This window comes from Cydia strobilella, chromosome 22, assembly GCF_947568885.1.
Source record: "Cydia strobilella chromosome 22, ilCydStro3.1, whole genome shotgun sequence".
Taxonomy (NCBI): domain Eukaryota; kingdom Metazoa; phylum Arthropoda; class Insecta; order Lepidoptera; family Tortricidae; genus Cydia; species Cydia strobilella.
In genome coordinates, this window is record NC_086062.1 from 2354252 (window position 1) to 2372625 (window position 18374).

General features: G+C 38.2%; 1 protein-coding gene across 6 annotated transcripts in view; it reads right to left on the reverse strand.

The window, feature by feature from the left end:
* LOC134751532 (muscle calcium channel subunit alpha-1-like) overlaps positions 1 to 18374 on the reverse strand; it is a 134299-nt gene that overhangs the window by 69212 nt on the left and 46713 nt on the right. For all 6 annotated transcript variants that reach the window (XR_010128674.1, XM_063686967.1, XM_063686968.1 and 3 more), the window contains exon 2: positions 1599 to 1743. The gene's annotated coding sequence lies outside the window, so the exon portion shown is untranslated. The remainder of the gene's footprint in view (positions 1 to 1598; positions 1744 to 18374) is intronic.

Here is an 18374-nt window from a genome sequence, read left to right on the forward strand (position 1 = left end):
TCGTTTTCAATTCTATTACTAGAGTTTAAATGCTTAGTAGTGGATATAGTATTGAATGAAATATAGGAAGTCGAGCGGTCTAAATTCAAAAATCGGCCCCCAGTATGTACACACTCGTTCTTGGTCTCTCGGGGTCTCTCGACGAGTGTGTACAGCGAGCATAACAGTCTGTTTAGTTCTAAAGAAACACTGTACGCATAAAACGTGATATAAACATTCCAACAAGAACGAGTAAATGTTACATTGAATCCTGTTTTATTGGGCAGATGTTCGTTCATTACTTTACCTCATTTATTTTCATACTTTAACAAGACGTCTAATAAAATGTATTCGGCCGTTTATTTTACTACTTAATATGCTTTTTACGACTCATTAAAGGGGCCCACTGATTACCAGTCCGCCGGACGATATCAGCCTGTCAGTTGTTCGGAACTGTACATTTTTTGTTCTAACCAAACCTATATAAAATGATTAGTCTAAGGAAAAAACGTGCCTCGGAAATCAAGAAAATTTGATTCTCGCACAGATGGTGCTACCACCAAATACTAACCTTTGGCCTATTCTCGTTTAGATGGCGTTGACGGTTTCGTTTGTTATTTAACAATTTTAACACATATCAGTGAAAGAACATGGATCAAAATCATATAAAAATATTTAATAAATACAAATACCCTCTTTGCTATCTGTTAACTCTGCCATTTCATGTGATGTTGAATAAAACTGTTCTATGTCTATGTCTAGATAAAAAAACCGGCCAAGTGCGAGTCGGACTCGCGCACCGAGGGTTCCGTACTTTTTAGTATTTGTTGTTATAGCGGCAACAGAAATACATCATCTGTGAAAATTTCAACTGTCTAGCTATCACGGTTGATGAGATACAGCCTGGTGACAGACAGACAGACGGACGGACGGACAGACGGACAGACGGCCAGACGGACAGACGGACAGCGGAGTCTTAATAATAGGGTCCCGTTTTTACCCTTTGGGCACGGAACCCTAAAAATCCGTGGAATCGCTCACTAAGCACCATATACTGGGCTGGCTGAGATGTAGGATCAGTATCGCCGTTATACGCGCCACCAGCATGTGGCATCCGAGGCACACGCCACCGTTTTAAGTCCGCTGCCAGGTGGCGGTGGCTTGGGTTTGACGACGGTGCCGCTCGTCCACATGTGGATTGAAACCCCTTTTCTACTTACCCTAAAATTTTCAATCTGTGTTGTTGATTACGTAAATAAATGCTTTGATAATTATTTATGTAAATGAGTATAACGAAATTAAGGTGCAATGAAACCAAATCAAACTATTTTCCATAAAAGTTCGGCATGCAGTCCTTATTGTATCGTCTTTTGCGCATATTAGATGCCACAGACAACTTTTCTAAATCGTAACCCGCGCAAACTGGGAGTTTCGTTTTAACCAAATTTAAATGAATAGATGTGGTATTTTCTATAAAAAGGGACCTTATTGTCGATGGCGCTTACGCCATTATTAACGATGCGATATAAATACAATGCCGCGCGACGCTGTGCGGCGTCAGCGCCATCGACAATAAGGTCCCTTTTCATAGATAATGCCCCAAATATTTGACTACTCACCTATTAAATGTCAGGTGCAGTCATGCCTTCCACGACCATTATCCAAGGACCGGAGTGAAGAGTAAAGGAATAGTGTCAGGTGTATAGGGCTCGGACTAAAATTATAGGTTATTGTATAGGTCGCTGTTTCTGGTAGGTTGGTCCCCTGAAACAAAAAAAAAGAATTATTTAATACAACATAAATTCCTCCTAATCATAATTTCTCCTTGGCAATAGGCATGATGACACATGTTGAATTTTATAACAAAATCTAGTAAAATAGATAGCAGATGAGCAATTCATCACAATGTGGATATTACGTCCACAACGTGTACCGTCCCGCACTATGCTGTCCCGCACACTCCGCTGGCTTAGCATGGTAGCGTGACAAGGCCGTGATAGGGCGAAATCGTGATAGTTATCCACATCTGACAGCGGTAGATGACAGAATGACAGCGGTAGATGACAGAATGACAGCGGTAGATGACAGAATGACAGCGGTAGACGACAGAATGACAGCGGTAGATGACAGAATGACAGCGGTAGATGACAGAATGACAGCGGTAGATGACAGGAGCTTGACAGACGACAATTTGCATAACATAGTCGTTGCCGTCGGTGGATAATTTGACACATTGTCCCATTTTGACAGTTCAACTTCGTTAATTCTATCTACGTGCTTCTTAGGTGACGATAAGCCTTGTCGTGAAAGCAAAATTATTGAATAAACCAAACCAACCACGCTAGCGCTAGTCGTGCCAGCTGCATTGCTGAGTGTAGACCATTTCGGCTTCACATCTCTATTTCTACTGTTTTGTTAACTGTATTTGCTATATATGTGTTGTATTGATGTGTTGTCTGAATAAATGATTTCTATTCTATTCTATTAAAATAATATACTTATAAAAATGATAAAAAAATACAGGATCTAAAAGTTTCAAAATTTAAAGTTTTTACAACAAAATTTAAACTTCCAAAAAGGAATAAAGATATTAAAAGTAAAGATATTCAATTCCTTTGCATTTTATCCAAGAAAAGGTAGAGCAACTATATGCATAAACGCAATATTTCACCGAAAAAATCGCGATTTTACTTATTTTCCATACATTCAAGATGGGCTCTTAGTCACCTTCACGTTCACTTATAAAAATAAAGATAAAAGAGATTTATTCGTGACGATCACAACACAAGTACGAACATGTACAGACAACAACAGCAAGAAAAGAAGAGATCATCAAGTGTGCATCACGAAATGGACCCAACTCAGCATAATGCTAGCTATAAAGCCAGCGCTGCTCTTCCGTAGGGCCCATTACTTATGGTTTTGTAAGGAGCGTTTCGCGAGTGAAGTACGACTGTCGGACTTTGACTATCATTTCTGACTTTTGTATTGCTTTAATGCAATGGGTCCCATATAGACATTTGATCCCAAAAACAAACCTGATCGATTTATACCATAAAGGATTTGCCACACTGGATGCGTTCTGCGGTCAGTGGTCAGGTCAAACTTCAACTTCAAAGGTTGCTGTCAATGTTGTTCATACATAATGCGGGTTTGACCGCAGAACGCATCCAGTGTGGCAAATCCTTTATGGTATCAATCGATCAGGTTTGTTTTTGATCTGGTCAAAATAAAAATTTGTCATATTTCATTATTACCTGTTACTTTCTAACGGGAGAAACGTAATAAGATAAGTAAACATCACACCGCCGATATTAGACGTGAAATATGACACAAGTACTTACATAACAAGAGCGTTAGGAAATGGATCCAACACTTGTGTTTTCCCACGATGATACTGGGTTTCGATTTTCAGTGAAACGAGATGTTAAGAGCCCCCGTCAAGCTCGGTTCTACATACAAACGTAGTTCCGCTCTCATTTTAAAACGACTAGCCAGATTGCTCTGAAACTTTGTAGGTACTTACAATAGGATAAGGTATAATTATGTCTGTAATTAGTTTATGTAGCTTCAGATACCATAGTTCAAAAAATACAGCGAATTTAAGTTTTCCATACAAAACCTGTTTTTGCTATATTTCGTTTGTTTTATAAACGAATTTCAGACCTAGATATACCACATGTCAATGTATACTATGTGCAAAGTTTCAATACAATCCAACACGTAGTTTTAAAATGAGAACGGAACTTCGTTTGTATGGGAAGGTGAAATTCGGCCGAGCTTGCCGAGGACTCTGTCTTTTAAATAACAATATTTATTTTAACATCCAATTCCACCAATTCTAAAAAGGGCTTTTTATTCCCTGCTAGAAGGGATCGAAGCGGCACTTTTCTTCCCTGCTAGGAGGGATCAAAGTATCACTTTTCTGTTCTAGGACACTATTTTAACATTTTTTGCGCATTATTTTTTTAGCTTAAATAATATTTTTGAACATTATAATTACCTCATAAGTGATGTGAAAAGCAATATGTGTCACATGGTGGCAAAATTATTTCCATCTTGGGCGTAATACACTTGAATCCCTCACTACACTCAGGATTCTACTTTAAAATCCCTCTCTACTCTCGGCATTCTATTATAGAATCCTTCGCTTCGTTTAGAATTCAATTGTACGCCCTCGCCGTAAATATGTGATTTTGTTCCCTTGTGACACAATCTACTATTTTATGATGTAGGAGGCAAACGAGCATACGAGTCGCCAACGGACACAATTGGTGATAAGAGAAGACAAATATCAAACATTGAAATGATTTATTCCTTTAATACATTTCATTTGTACTGGATTACGTGGTTTTACTTGCGACTGAAATGAAATCCTTAAGAAGATTATAGGGTTCCCTATCCGTCGGCAGGGAACTCAGTGGGCCAAAAAAGAGGATTATGATCTTTTTAGGGTTCCGTACCCAAAGGGTAAAAACGGGACCCTATTACCATAGAGTAACTTATACTAGAGCGGTACTGTCATAGTAAATTTTGTAACCCCAGTAAATTCACTGCCATCTGTCGACACACTTTAAAACTAAAAATGAAGATTTATAAAAATACGATAAAATGTATTTAAATATGGATAAATGATTTTTTTTATTTGCATTAATTATTTTTATGATTTTGACCCATGCTCTTTCACTGATATGCGTTAAAATTGTTAAATAACAAACGAAACCGTCAACACCATCTATACGACAGTAGGCCAAAGCTAGTAGCGCCCTCTGAACGAGAATCAAATTTTCTTGATTTTCGAGGCACGTTTTTTCCTTAGACTGTATCCATCTATTACGGAGTTATATCTATCTTTGCTATTACTAAGACTCCACTGTCCGTCTGTCTGTCTGTTACCAAGCTGTATCTCATAAACCGTGATAGATTTCTGTTACCGCTATAACAACAAATACTAAAAACAGAATAAAATAAATATTTAAGTGTGGCCCATACAACAAACGTGATTTTTTTGCCGTTTCTTGCGTAATGGTACAGAACCCTTCGTGCGCGAGTCTGACTTGCAATTGGCCGGTTTTATATAAATTTTGCGCTACCCTATATAGTTTATTCCATATTTTTGCTGTGCCAGTCAGGAAGTTTCTGTAGAAATGCACAGTTGAGAACTGCCAACTATCTGAGTGGTGAGGATGGAAATGTTGTTGAAGAGCGATGATGGAAATAAGCAGCAGGGATTAATCCGTACCGGTGTACCGGTTAATAAGTTTATATGGGTACATTCTTAATCAAACAAAGTTATCACAAGGTTTTCTTTGACATCATCATTTTAGCCTTCAGTCGCCCACTGCTGAGCATAGGCCTCTCTTCGTGTACGCCACTTATCCCGGCCCGGGGCTAGTCTCATCTAGAAATGTCTCGCGATTTTTCGAATGTCATCCACCCAACGAGAAAACGGGCGCCAGGCGCTTCTTTCATCCGAAAACAGCAACCAATCCGTCAACATTTTGGTCCATCACTCTGCCTGGCAACATTTTTATTTTTAAAGGTCAGAAACATACCGCAAACAACACAAGATAACTTAGTGAATTACGGCCTTGAGCACAAAACACATTTCCCGCAGCCCAATGAATAAATGGATCTGAAAATAATAATGTTCTGTCGAAGCGGATTGAGCTCGTAAAAGAGGATTCCACTGTTATTCCTGTTTTCGGGCATATTGTCTCGGCAGGAACCAGTTTAAGTATGGTATCTGTGGAGTTAGTTTCTCTAGAAGACTTTTAAAGGTACTAGGGGTCAAAAGCTTAGAAATTAAAAAAAGCGAGTAGAAGTTTTGCGAGTGTAACTAACAGCATGTCAGCGCCCTTATGTTGGAAGAGTAAGGCGTAGGCGTAGTACGGGGCGCGTTGCGTGCGCCCCAATGCCGGGAGCCTTTGGCGCCCTCAGGCCAAAAGAGCCGGGCGTAGCCCGATGTACTGGGCGCTCTGCGCGCTCCATTACGGAGCGCCGGCAATGGCAAACTTGTGCCTATTTTTCAACTCTGTGGTGTCAACAAAACATTTGACAGCAGCTGTGTTTTTGACTTTTAAATTTATTCAAGATAAGTACTGAAAATAAAAAGATGTTGCCAATATCCAAACCAATAGTCCAGGGACTCGAGGTCACATAATACTGATTTTCTTAGGTTGATATGTGCAGTAGTGATCAGAATACAACTGTTTATTGCGCTTAGGGGTCTTCGGATGCTGTTTGAGCCGCTAATTCTCTTGTTTCGTTGAATTATTGATGGCGTGTTTGATTTGGGCCTCGGCAAGATTTTTGCCGTGTAGGTACATTTGATTCTTTTGCCGTATTTTATTAGACAATATGGTGGTTTGCTTGCCACTCGTACCGTAATGCCTACGCACAGTTTCGTGATACTGATGAAAGAAAGAGAGAGAGAAGAAACACATTATTAAGAGGAAGCTAACGTGGCAGTTGCCTTTGCATATTCGAAATAAACACAATAAAAGCCGGCCAAGAGCATGTCGGGCCATGCTCAGTGTAGGGTTCTGTAGTTACCCTTCCATCACAATAGGCAAAACGGGAGTTTAGTTTACTAGATTGTTAACCAAGGGATGATGGGCCTTTCACCCGAGTTAAACACTACTTTTCATATCGAATGCGAGGAAACCAAATAAAACAAGGCAAATTTTGCTTTGCTTGCACGGGAATCAAAATAAGCACTCGAGTAAATATCAAACTTTGCTGTCTTGTTGTAGAAATAACTTGTTGTCCTTATGTTATTGCCCCATCTGTGGTTCTCTGCGTACTAATATAATGTCGCTTGTCTTATTTGCATTATCGTGCCATCCTTTTGTATCTACCTTCTATATCATGCAAATCCTTTGATACAATCGTAATCTGTCTGAATACGGTTCTTTGTTTGACTTCGTTTTATAACAATACTAGCTATTGCCCATGTCTTCGTTCGTGTAAAATTTTATGTAGGCACTAATATCGTGTCGTTCTACGAAGAAGTTCCTAGATTCACTTAAAATTATGGTTGGCACTTTCTATAAACAATTTTCACTTAGTTAGGCCCTGTAATATACTGTATTTACCTCAGTATATCATACGATGTAATGTATTTCCAACGATTCGCCAACACCAACATCACGCGGTACGACCGGCTCTGCTCGTGGTATAATATCGACTGACCGTAACTGTCAGTGACGTCGCCATGACGTAAGCGCTCGAAGCGTCAATACACTACAGGCCCCCTAAACTACATTGTTTATATTAAATTTTAGAATCATAGGCCTTAGAGTCTATTACCGACCATACAAATAGTATCAGGCAGGGCGACAACGCTTCTCATGGCTGTAGAAGCCAATACGGGAGCGCCACGACCGCAAGACAGGCAGGCGTAGTGTGCCCGTGGCGAAGATGTCGCGTTACAGTACAATAGGGACCGTGCGCGTTGAAGGGTCTGCCATCTTGTGGCCTGAATCGGAACCATAAACATGTACATCACATCAAAGATAGATATAACTCCGTAATAGGTGGATACAGTCTAAGGAAAAAACGTGCCTCGAAAATCAAGAAAATTTGATTCTCGATCAGAGGGCGCTACTAGCTTTGGCCTACTGTCGTATAGATGGCGTTGACGGGTTCATTTGTTATTTAACAATTTAAACGCATATCAGTGAAAGAACATGGGTTAAAATCATAAAAATAATTAATGCAAATAAAAAAAATCATTTATCCATATTTAAATACATTTTATCGTATTTTTATAAATCTTCATTTTTAGTTTTAAGGTGTGTCGATAGATGGCAGTGAATTTACTGTGGTTACAAAATCTACTATGACAGAACCGCTCTACAGATATACAGATCTTTATTGGTAAAATAAAATACATTTTACAAGTCATTCAAATTCTTAAGAATAAAATAAAAATAAAATTAATATTCACAATAATAAGTTGATAATTTGGGAGAAGTTACGATATGGGATCAATGATCATTTCGCATAGACAGCATGAATTCGTCGATCGAGTAGTAAGCCTTATCTACAAGCTCTCTTATTATATCCTCTTTGATTACATGAACATTGACACTTCACACCAAAGCAAGTGGTGCCATCTTGTGGGCTACTTTGGAAGCATAAACTACACATTTACGCATCGCGCCAAAAATCTGACGTCTCCTGTGCTGCCCCCTACAGTGTATGCACGCTCCCTATTATCGTCCACTAGAGCTGCGCTGCGCGAGGACAGGTAAATGAAGTGATTCTATTTGTTCTTAACAAACACATCCCTCGCTACGCATCCTCACATCTCAGGTGGAAACTTATCATTTCCATACATTGCTTAAGTTTTGATTGGCGTTTTCTATAAATGATTGTCATTTTGTAAGGGCTTCCAACGTTGTACAGTCGCCATCAGATATATCGGAGCGGTTAAGGTGCTCACAAACATCTTAACACGCCTCTATTGTCAAGGCGTTAAGTGCGTGTTCAGATATTTTTGAGCACCTCGGCCGCTCCGATATATCTGAAGGCGACTGTACAGTTACGAATACGTGCAAGTTTCTTCGATTACATGGGGCTGTCAATAACCTGTCACGGCAAGTGGGCGGTTATGTAAATTTTGTAATTTAGGGTCCGACGTTTAATTTATGTCAATGCGGGTACAGCTACAAGGGTTCAACTGGGGGGTTTGTGTGTAACTCTGTTGTATATATTTGTACATATCATCATTCAAATATCATTCTAATGTCAGTGTACGTTCGAATTGGCCTGAGTTTTTCAACCAAAAACGTAACTAATAACTATTGACACTGATAGATCAGTATCGTTTCACTGTGACATCTTATAAGCATTGTTCGAATCGGGCCGTCTATCTGGATAGGACTGTAGCCACGTTTTGCTTCAGTGGCACTGGCAAGAAGCGGTGAACCGATAATGGGTGTTTAGTCTGTCTGCGCACTGAATTAACGCTGTCTGCGCTTGTACTTCGTATTTTAATTAGATGGAGGAATGGAAAAGCTTGTCTCATATAATTTAAGAATATAGAAAATGTCCTAAACAATGTATTGTAATATAGTGATGATATAGGGTCCCCGGCAAGCTCGGTTCTCCAGCGTAAGAGAGTTCAGCGTAGTATATTTAATCATGAGAGGAAGCCTCTGTAATGTCTTTAAATGTGTCATTTTCAAGCAAAACACGCATTTTCAAACAAACGCTCTGACAGGTTTTTCGTATAAAGATACAAGCAATTTTCGTTCTTATGGTAAGCGACAATGTGGTACCTTTTGCTTGAAAACGTCACAAATAAGCGCAAATTGATTAATATAGTTATTTAGTACGTACGTGATTAATCGATGATTTACCATAGACCTTTTTACGCATTTTATCGGCAAAATTAGATATCATTTTTCTCAAGACAAGCCTGTCAAGAAAAAAAAGAGCGACAACTCAAAACTTGTACAACATGCCTCGGTCTCCCCTAGTCGTTTAAAAGGAAAACTTTGCTAATCGCTTGGTGACGTGTGAAGTTTTAAATTTATTATGATTATGACAGAGTACTAGGTCACTATCATTGGTTACATTAAATTAAATACCTACATTTGAGGCCGGAGATGGCCGATTATTACATAAATATCCATACATACAACTTAAAGAGTGCGGATATGATAATAGCATTTTGTGCAACAGGTTACATAATAAGGGTTTTTAAAATTCGGGCCAAATTTACAAAACGAAACGAAGTAGAATTTTTAAAATTACTAATTAATTTTAAGACCTAATTATGTATCGTTGCACACAATATTTTTTCTAAGACAGCAGCAAACACCTTAAATTATAAATTAAATCAAAGTAAATATTGGTTTGTAGATCTTTGCCTAGAAGTCAGAATAAATAAAACTGTCGCATAATATTGTATGAATATCCCTAAGAACACTGCTGTTATGATCCTATAGATAGGGGCGCCGGGGCCCCGCGCGCCGCGCTTTTTATGACGTTGATTTCGATTTCACTGGCAGTCATTTAATCGACAAATAATAGTAGTGGAGTAGAAAATAGTAGTTTATGTGACTACTACATAATGAAAGGCATTAAAGTGCGGGTTTAAGAAACGAACGAAGTGAGTTTCTTAAAAGGACCACACGAGTGTTTTAATGCCTAATTATGTACACACATATTATAAACTTTCTATGATATATTCACCCACCTCATGTTACAGCCGACATTGGGGGTCGTCGTTGCTCTCTGGCGAAACTCGCGGATATGAGGTGGCGCCTCCGAAATATCTTTATTGTTCATTTTATACGAAACTTTTGCTATAGTTAGTTTAAAAACAACAAAACAAATTATTTTTTTACTTACAAAATAATTAAAAGATAAACTGTGCGTCAAATGGCGGCAAATGAAAACTTCCAGGCATGTCACGCATCCGTAGTTTTTTTTAATTCAGCGACAAACTAGAGTCGGGGTTGATTGCCATATCGTTCGATTCGATACCAACTATTATAGTTGGTCAAACCAAATTGTCAGAAAATAAGAACAAAAAAACTATACTCATCCTTTTCTTTTGGGTGCTAGTCTAGTACTAGACATAAGACAATGATACTATGATTATCTCTGTATATGTTTGAAATGAGACAGTCCTTTGACAAACTATAACATAAAAGATTTGTCAAATATGTATGCAATTGAAATTTATTTTCGAAAAAAGCGTCATTTCGACTGATATTGGAATAGGGGTCAAATCAAATTCCTTTTTTTAGAGATGTTCGAAATTTGAATGTCATGAGGTACCAAAACAATAAAGCTATTACATTTTCACAGATAAGAAATTTACATACATACATACATATAATCACGCCTATTTCCCGGAGGGGTAGGCAGAGACCACGGATTTCGACTTGCTACGAAATAAGACAGCAAGCTTTTGCTTGATAAGAAATTTGCTGTAACAAAACAGTTTATCTTAATGTTGGCCATTATTTACGGATTTTGATGGCATCATAGAGGGTTTATGATACGTATGAAAAGTAATAAAAAACATATACAACGGTGGTCCGAAAAATAATATGGCTTCATACTGATAAGATTATTTGTTGTCTATTAAGATAAGATAAAAGATTCTTTATTGCACAAAGAGAAAGAAAAGTTGTACAGAAATAACAGCAGGAATTAATAGGAATGAATAGTGTTGTGTATAGCTTTTTCGTTATATTGCTGTCGTTTCCTATTTTCCAACAACAAGTAATATTTGTATTAGGTATTATATTTGCGGGAAATCCCTCCGTCCTATCCCACTTTGTTTACCTACCTACGTGATGTAATCAAGGAAGATTATTATCCCAAATAATCTGCGACCTCAATTTTGCCGGCCATTGTGCCATACATTGTTAGTTACCAACATATATCACAATAGGTGCTGTGAGTGTAGGGTAACCAGGCATATGAAAAGTCTGGGTAGAATCAGTGCAGTGAAAAAAGGTTGTTAAAAAATCTAGAACAGGAGTAGACAGGTAGATATGCTGTAAGTATGTTGACGACCGCTCTGGCCTAGTGTGTAGTGACCCTGCCTGTGAAGCCGATGGTCCTGGTATTTATTTGTGTGATGATCAGGAACAATCCTGAGTCATGGGTGTTTTCTATGTATTTAAGTATTTATATATTTTTTGTGATAGCAAACGAGGAGACGAGCCGCCTGATGGGAAGCAGTCATCGTCGCTCATGGACATAAGCAACATCACAGGAGCCACTTAAGCATTGCCGACCCTTGAGAACCCTAAATACCAGCTTCTTGAAGAATCCCATGTCGTAGCGCAAAGGAAATACCTCAGGAGGTAACTCATTCCACATTCATATATTATATATATCGTCTGAGTACCCATAACACAAGCCTCCTTGGACTTACCGTGGAACTTAGTCAATCTGTGCAAGAATGTCCTATAATAATAATAATAAAGTTATATTTTTAAGTAATATATGGTTGGTCAAATATATATTAAATTGTAGCAGGATTTTTTTGAAAAATCACCTCAATTTAAAGTAGAGAAAACACGTTTGACGTTTAAAATAACACCTGCACTGCGTGTGCTGTCAAATAATCGAAATTTCTAATAAATACGTCCGAAAAATTTGAGAAATCTGGTAACCCCAGGTGGTCGGGTAAAGGTCGCTCAGGCGCTCAATCCATCAGCGATCCAATTCGGTATATATACATACACTTACTGTCGCCAGAGGGTTAATATTTAGTTGTTTATTTTACAAGGGAGCAAAGTTGTTGTTTAACAGCACGTGCTAATATTGATACCAGAGCAAGCGAAAGATTCTAAAATTGAATTACGCGCGTAACGAGTGGTTCAAAAAGTGGAATCTTGAGCGTTGCGAGGGTGTTTTTAGTTCAAGAAATGACAACCACCCAAAAATTATGAATACTGCGTAAAGTAACAAAATTATCACTTACATAATAGTATTAAAATTTTATAAATCGCTTTGCGACTGCGCCAGTTATTCGCAATTATTAATAATGTTAAATAACCTTAATTATTTATAATGTTAATTTACAAACCGAGTCTGGCACCGAGCAGTTAATTTAAGATAATTTATTCTGAATAAAATCACGTCATATTCGGTGAAGTCAAATACCGATACAATTGTGACAATCCATATCGAAAGGGACTGCCGCGCGCTCTCTCTTTACTTAATGCGCTCTTGGCGTCAGCACCGGAATGCGATCTGTTGCATGGCGATGGGTGGCTGTGAGAAACGAATGCTTGAGGTTCTGTGAGGTGATGGATGCTAGGCCCTCGAGTGTAACGTAATGTTTGTTATCCGTGTGTGAAATGTAATGTAATACTTAGTGTAATGATTCTATGTTGTTATGTGTTAGTTTCATGACGTATTGGTTTACTGTAAAGTCGTGTAAACGTATTTATAAAATAAATAAATAAATTTTAGCGGTCGGCGCTTACGTCACGTACAACCATTAGCATTAGTATTGACGCGCCGCTAATAAAGGCGTAAGCGCCGACCGCCACAGGTCCCTTTCGATATGGATTGTCACAATTATAAGAGGTAACGATGACTTTGGGATCAACTGTGAATAGCCGTGATAGCGAGACCGTTGAAATTTTCACACATGATATATTTCTGTTGCCGCTATAACAACAAATACTAAAAAATACTAAGAATAAAATAAATATTTAAGTGGGGCTCCCAACAAACGTGATTTTTTGCCGTTTTTGCGTAATGGTACGGAAACCTTCGTGCGCGAGTCCGACTCGCACTTAGCCGGTTTTTGAGCTCTAGTCAGGCTTCTTTAGTTATTCTAGTTTGTTGATAGTAGAATATTTTTTGGTCTGTTTCTAAACACTCATCAGGTACCTACTTACATACAAATTAAATATAAACTTAATAATTGAGTATAGTGTCATAATGAAATGACTCCCAAACAAAATATAATGTAAATGCCGTCATAATTATGACGCGGCGCGTGGGAGTAATATTAACGAAGCTACCGAAATACAATTAATTACCAAATTCAATTTCATTACCTTCCCTTAGACCGCGAGCAAAGCTTCTCCGCAGCTCCGTTTCAACCTTTCAACTCGTGCAGTTTTTTTTTTGCATACCTACCTTGACAGGCCATTTCCGGCAGTAGAAAAAGGCGGGAAATTTATGAAAACCGGCCAAGTGCGAGTCGGACTCGCGCCCCGAGGGTTCCGTACTTTTTAGGGTTCCGTACCTCAAAAGGAAAAAACGGAACCCTTATAGGATCACTCGTGCGTCTGTCTGTCTGTCTGTCCGTCTGTCACAGCCTATTTTCTCCGAAACTACTGGACCAATTAAGTTGAAATTTGGTACACATATGTAAGTTTGTGACCCAAAGATGGACATGTAACGTAAACAAATTAATTTTAAACACGGGGGCCACTTTTGGGGGGTAAATGAGAAAATTAAAAAATAAAGTTAGTCTAACTATATCGTGTTACATATCAAATGAAAGAGCTCATTGTGAGAATCTCAAGAATATATTTTTTATAATTTTAAGATAAATAGTTTAGAAGTTATTCAAGAAAATAGGCAAAAAATTACCATTCCCCCCTTTATCTCCGAAACTACTAGGTCAAAAATTTTGAAAAAAATACACAAAATAGATCTTTACCTATAGATTACCGGAAAACCTATTAGAAATGTGCAGTCAAGCGTGAGTAGGACTTAATTACTTAGTTTTTGATCCGACCCCTACGGGTTTTTTAAAGACATTTCACATAAAAAATACATTGTTTAAATTGTGTAATGTACGGAACCCTTGGACAGCGAGTCCGACTCGCACTTGGCCGGTTTTAGTATTTGTTGTTATAGCGGCAACAGAAATACATAATCTGTGAAAATTTCAACTGTCTAGCTATCACGGTTCATGAGATACACAGCCTGGTGACAGACAGACAGACGGACAGACGGACAGCGGAGTTTTAGTAATAGGGTCCCATTTTTTACCCTTTGGGTACGGAACCCTAAAAACGGTAGGTGCGAAGGACTGTCCTCCCATAGAAAATTTGAATTTTTCGCCATTCTCCACTGACTTGTTTTGTTTGCCATCATATACTCATATTTACAATCAGGTGGATTTCCGTGAAAATCGATAATTGACATTTTGTTATCTGCTTCTCTATCACTCTTCCATATTCCAGTACGCGGTTCGCGGCAGGTCTTTGAATCATTCTCATTCATTCCGTTCCTTCAGAACGTAAGTTAACGCAGCGTCCCCATTAAAAATGTACGCGCTTTCCGCCCACGGCCGCGCCGCGCCGACGGTCACTTTGTCAAACGTCAATGGAGCAATAAAAAAATATCCGAGTTTGTATTCTCTTATGTCTTTGGATGTAAACGGAAGTTTTGGGGAAATTAATTAATTATAGTTTGAAATAAAACTATGAAAACGGATTATATCGCGTATATTGAATTTATAATACATCCCGATGTGACCCGTCACCCGTCACCCGGTCACCCGTTGACCACGAACGCTGTAAAGAGTTCGAAACATCGGGATGTATTATAAATTCAATATACGCGATATAATCCGTTTTCATAGTTTTATTTCATGAGTAACTATCGCGGTAACCGAAGACAATATTAATTATAGTTTGTCAAAGGTCTGCCTCATTTCTAACATAGACAGAGAGAATCATACTATCTTTGTCTTACACTAGTATTAGCACCCACAAGTAAGGGATGTATATAATTTTACTGGTTGTTACTGACTGACAAATTGGTTTGACCAACTATAGTAGGCCCCGTGTTTCAAGCTATAGTCTGTCAAGCCATTTTCATCAGTAGAAAAAAAGCGGCAAATTTTAATTGTAGGCGCGATGGGTAAAAAAAGGGTTATCGTTCAATAAAAAAAAAATTGAATTTCGCGCCTTTTTCTACTGACAAAGTTGTTTTAGGCGTCAAATATTTCAAGTTTCAAAAACGTCATAAATATCGAATTAGATAACAATAAAAATAAACTCTGTATTCTTCCACAATAGGTTGCTTTTTCAGTGAATACAAAACTGTAGGTAAGTAATTTTTAAAAACATCATAAATGTCAAATTAAATAAAAATAAAAATCAACTATATATTCTTTCTCCTTAGGTTGCTTTTTCAACGTTATACTGAACAGTAGGTAAGGTAACAGACAATCTTGGTTGGATTCCAGTCTGTTTAGACCAAACTTCGCAACTGTTTTAAACTCCCGAGAGTTGCGAAACATTTGAATAAGGGTTTCTTAATATTTAAGTAAATTTCCCTTGCTTCGCCTAATTTGACGGGTTAAGGATTAGACTACACTCGATAGATGTCGCTTTATGAAGCGTTTATAAAACCACGAGGTCACCACACTGTGGTGACTAGTGACGGGAAATTGCTGTGGATGTATTAACTGAAAAGAGCGCAACCGAATCAAATTTGCTCAAATTAATTTAGTATGAGAGCGCCAATGTGTGGCGATCTAGAGGCGTCTTACATAAGAGTACATATCCCATCTAGTGGTATGCGATCTGTGGATGAAGGAAATGGAACTTGAGATCCGGAATTCATTCTTCAGAAAGTTGACTGAAAATTATCGCCGGCTGCTAGGTATTTGAACATTATTTAGAATTGTTTTATCACTACATAGTATAAAACAAAGTCGCTTCCTGCTGTCTGTCTGTCCCTATGTATGCTTAGATCTTTAAAACTACGCAACGGATTTTGATGCGTTTTTTTTAATGGATAGTGATTCAAGATTTATTTCCAAAAAAAATAACGAATAGATTAACATATACTTAATCTAAATACCTTGAAAAAAAAATACCTAGCTGCATTTATTCATGAAAACACGCCTTTGTGTGTTGGCGTCATATTGAAAATAGTAAATTCCGAACCGTGTACATACACGTATTAACAACCTACAATCCTTTGATCGTCGACACACCTCATTTGGGGCGTAAAACGATGTATAGTCATACAATTCCTCTGCCGTTTACGCGCTTTTGCCTTACAAGCGGATTGTCCAACGGACCGAACGGGTGTGCACTAAATTTTGGAGGTATTGGTTAATCGGTTTTGTGAAACCCAGGTTCTGTAATTGACTTATAATTGAATACAGATCTGAGAGATTATAAAGACCGCAAGATCGATATCGGTTATCGCTATACCGTAATCCCGTAAGGAATTCGTATAGGTGGTGCAAGAACGTACTGCTAGGCCCTTTAGACTAGACATGATCAAAGACGCCTTTTAGTCTTTCAAAGTTTGCATATACTCCAGAATTTAGGACGGGTACCGCAGTGACCTAGTAGGTAGTCAGGGCGTTACCCATGTAAAGAGGCTGGCTCGATTCCGGCCTACTGGAGGGCTTGATGGTCACTTTTTCTTGCCTGGCTGACATGGCAAATGGACCAGTGTATCATTTTCATGTTTGATTTAGGCCGGGCTAGTCTTATTGGGTCTTAAGTTTGATGGACGAGAGTATTTCGGGAATAGGGAAATATTGTTTTAGTGCTTCTAAAATGTATTTTAAAGGCGAGATGTTATGTTGAATAAAGTATTCCTTACAACTTGTCATATTATCTAAATTAGCAATAATTCTGAGGCATCTTTTTTGCAGTACAAACAGTTTAGTTGTATCAGAGCTGTTCCCCCAGAGTACTATGCCGCATTGTAATCATATAGGTGCATATGCATAGTAGGCACGCATGGCTGTCTTTACGTCAGTACACACTAGTAAAAATGTGAAAAATGGTGTTGCCAATGTTTATACAGTCGCCATCAGATATATCGGAGCGGCCAAGGTGCTCACAAATATCTGAACACGTCTCTATTGTCAAGGCGCTAGGTGCGTGTTCAGATATTTTTGAGCACCTCGGCCGCTCCGATATATCTGATGGCGACTGTACAATACACGATCTCATCCCACGATACTTATATGTAGGTAAATACGGTATTCATTATCTTCGAACGCTTTGATCTCCGGTTTTTTTGACGAGGCAATTTCACAGCCTTCTTTGAGATAATTGGGATGATCGCAAAGCGTAATATTAAGCTTTTTAAGCGCGCGTAGAATCGCGGCCCGGGAGCCATATTAATTAGTGCCGTTAGTATTTTTTTTCGTACCTTAAAATCTTGGGTTTATTTGGATTAGGATTCTAATGTTTAAGCTAATCCCCTTGGATTTATAAGCCTTATTATTTTAAGTATTGCGTCATACAGGCTGGCCCAAAAATAGGTACCTTAAAAGAAAATAGGATAATTTTTCTTTGTTAAAAGTTACGCTAACGGCAAGAACATAGCCGCCGTCATTTAAAATAATTTAGGAAAAAATAAAAATAATTTAGTAATAGAATCGAAGTGACGCTCTCATTTTCAAACATTCTAAAACAACATGATTTTTTACACGAGCATTCAAGTAACAAATATCCCACTAAAAACATTTTCATGTAAAATGTTGCCAAGACGAGACCATATAGGTCGCACTGTCAAAAAGTTTTCAGATCTCATGTAGAGCCAAGCTTCTAACGTCCAACTCTACAAGCCCTAACTTCACAAACTCTACACCTTAGTCAAAATAAGTGGCTTGGCCGTTTCGTTACTATAAGGGGGTTTAATTTACTTATTTTTGAAAAACCATCAACTTTTGGGTTATTTAGACTCAGAATCACCATAATCACCATAATGCCCATAAGAACTGTTGCAGAAAAGCAAAGATAGATATAACTCCGTAATAGATAGATACAGTCTAAGGAAAAAACGTGCCTCGAAAATCAAGAAAATTTGATTCTCGTTCAGAGGGCGCTACTAGTTTTGGCCTACAGTCGTATAGATGGCGTTGAAGGTTTCGTTTGTTATTTAACAATTTTAACGCATATCAGTGA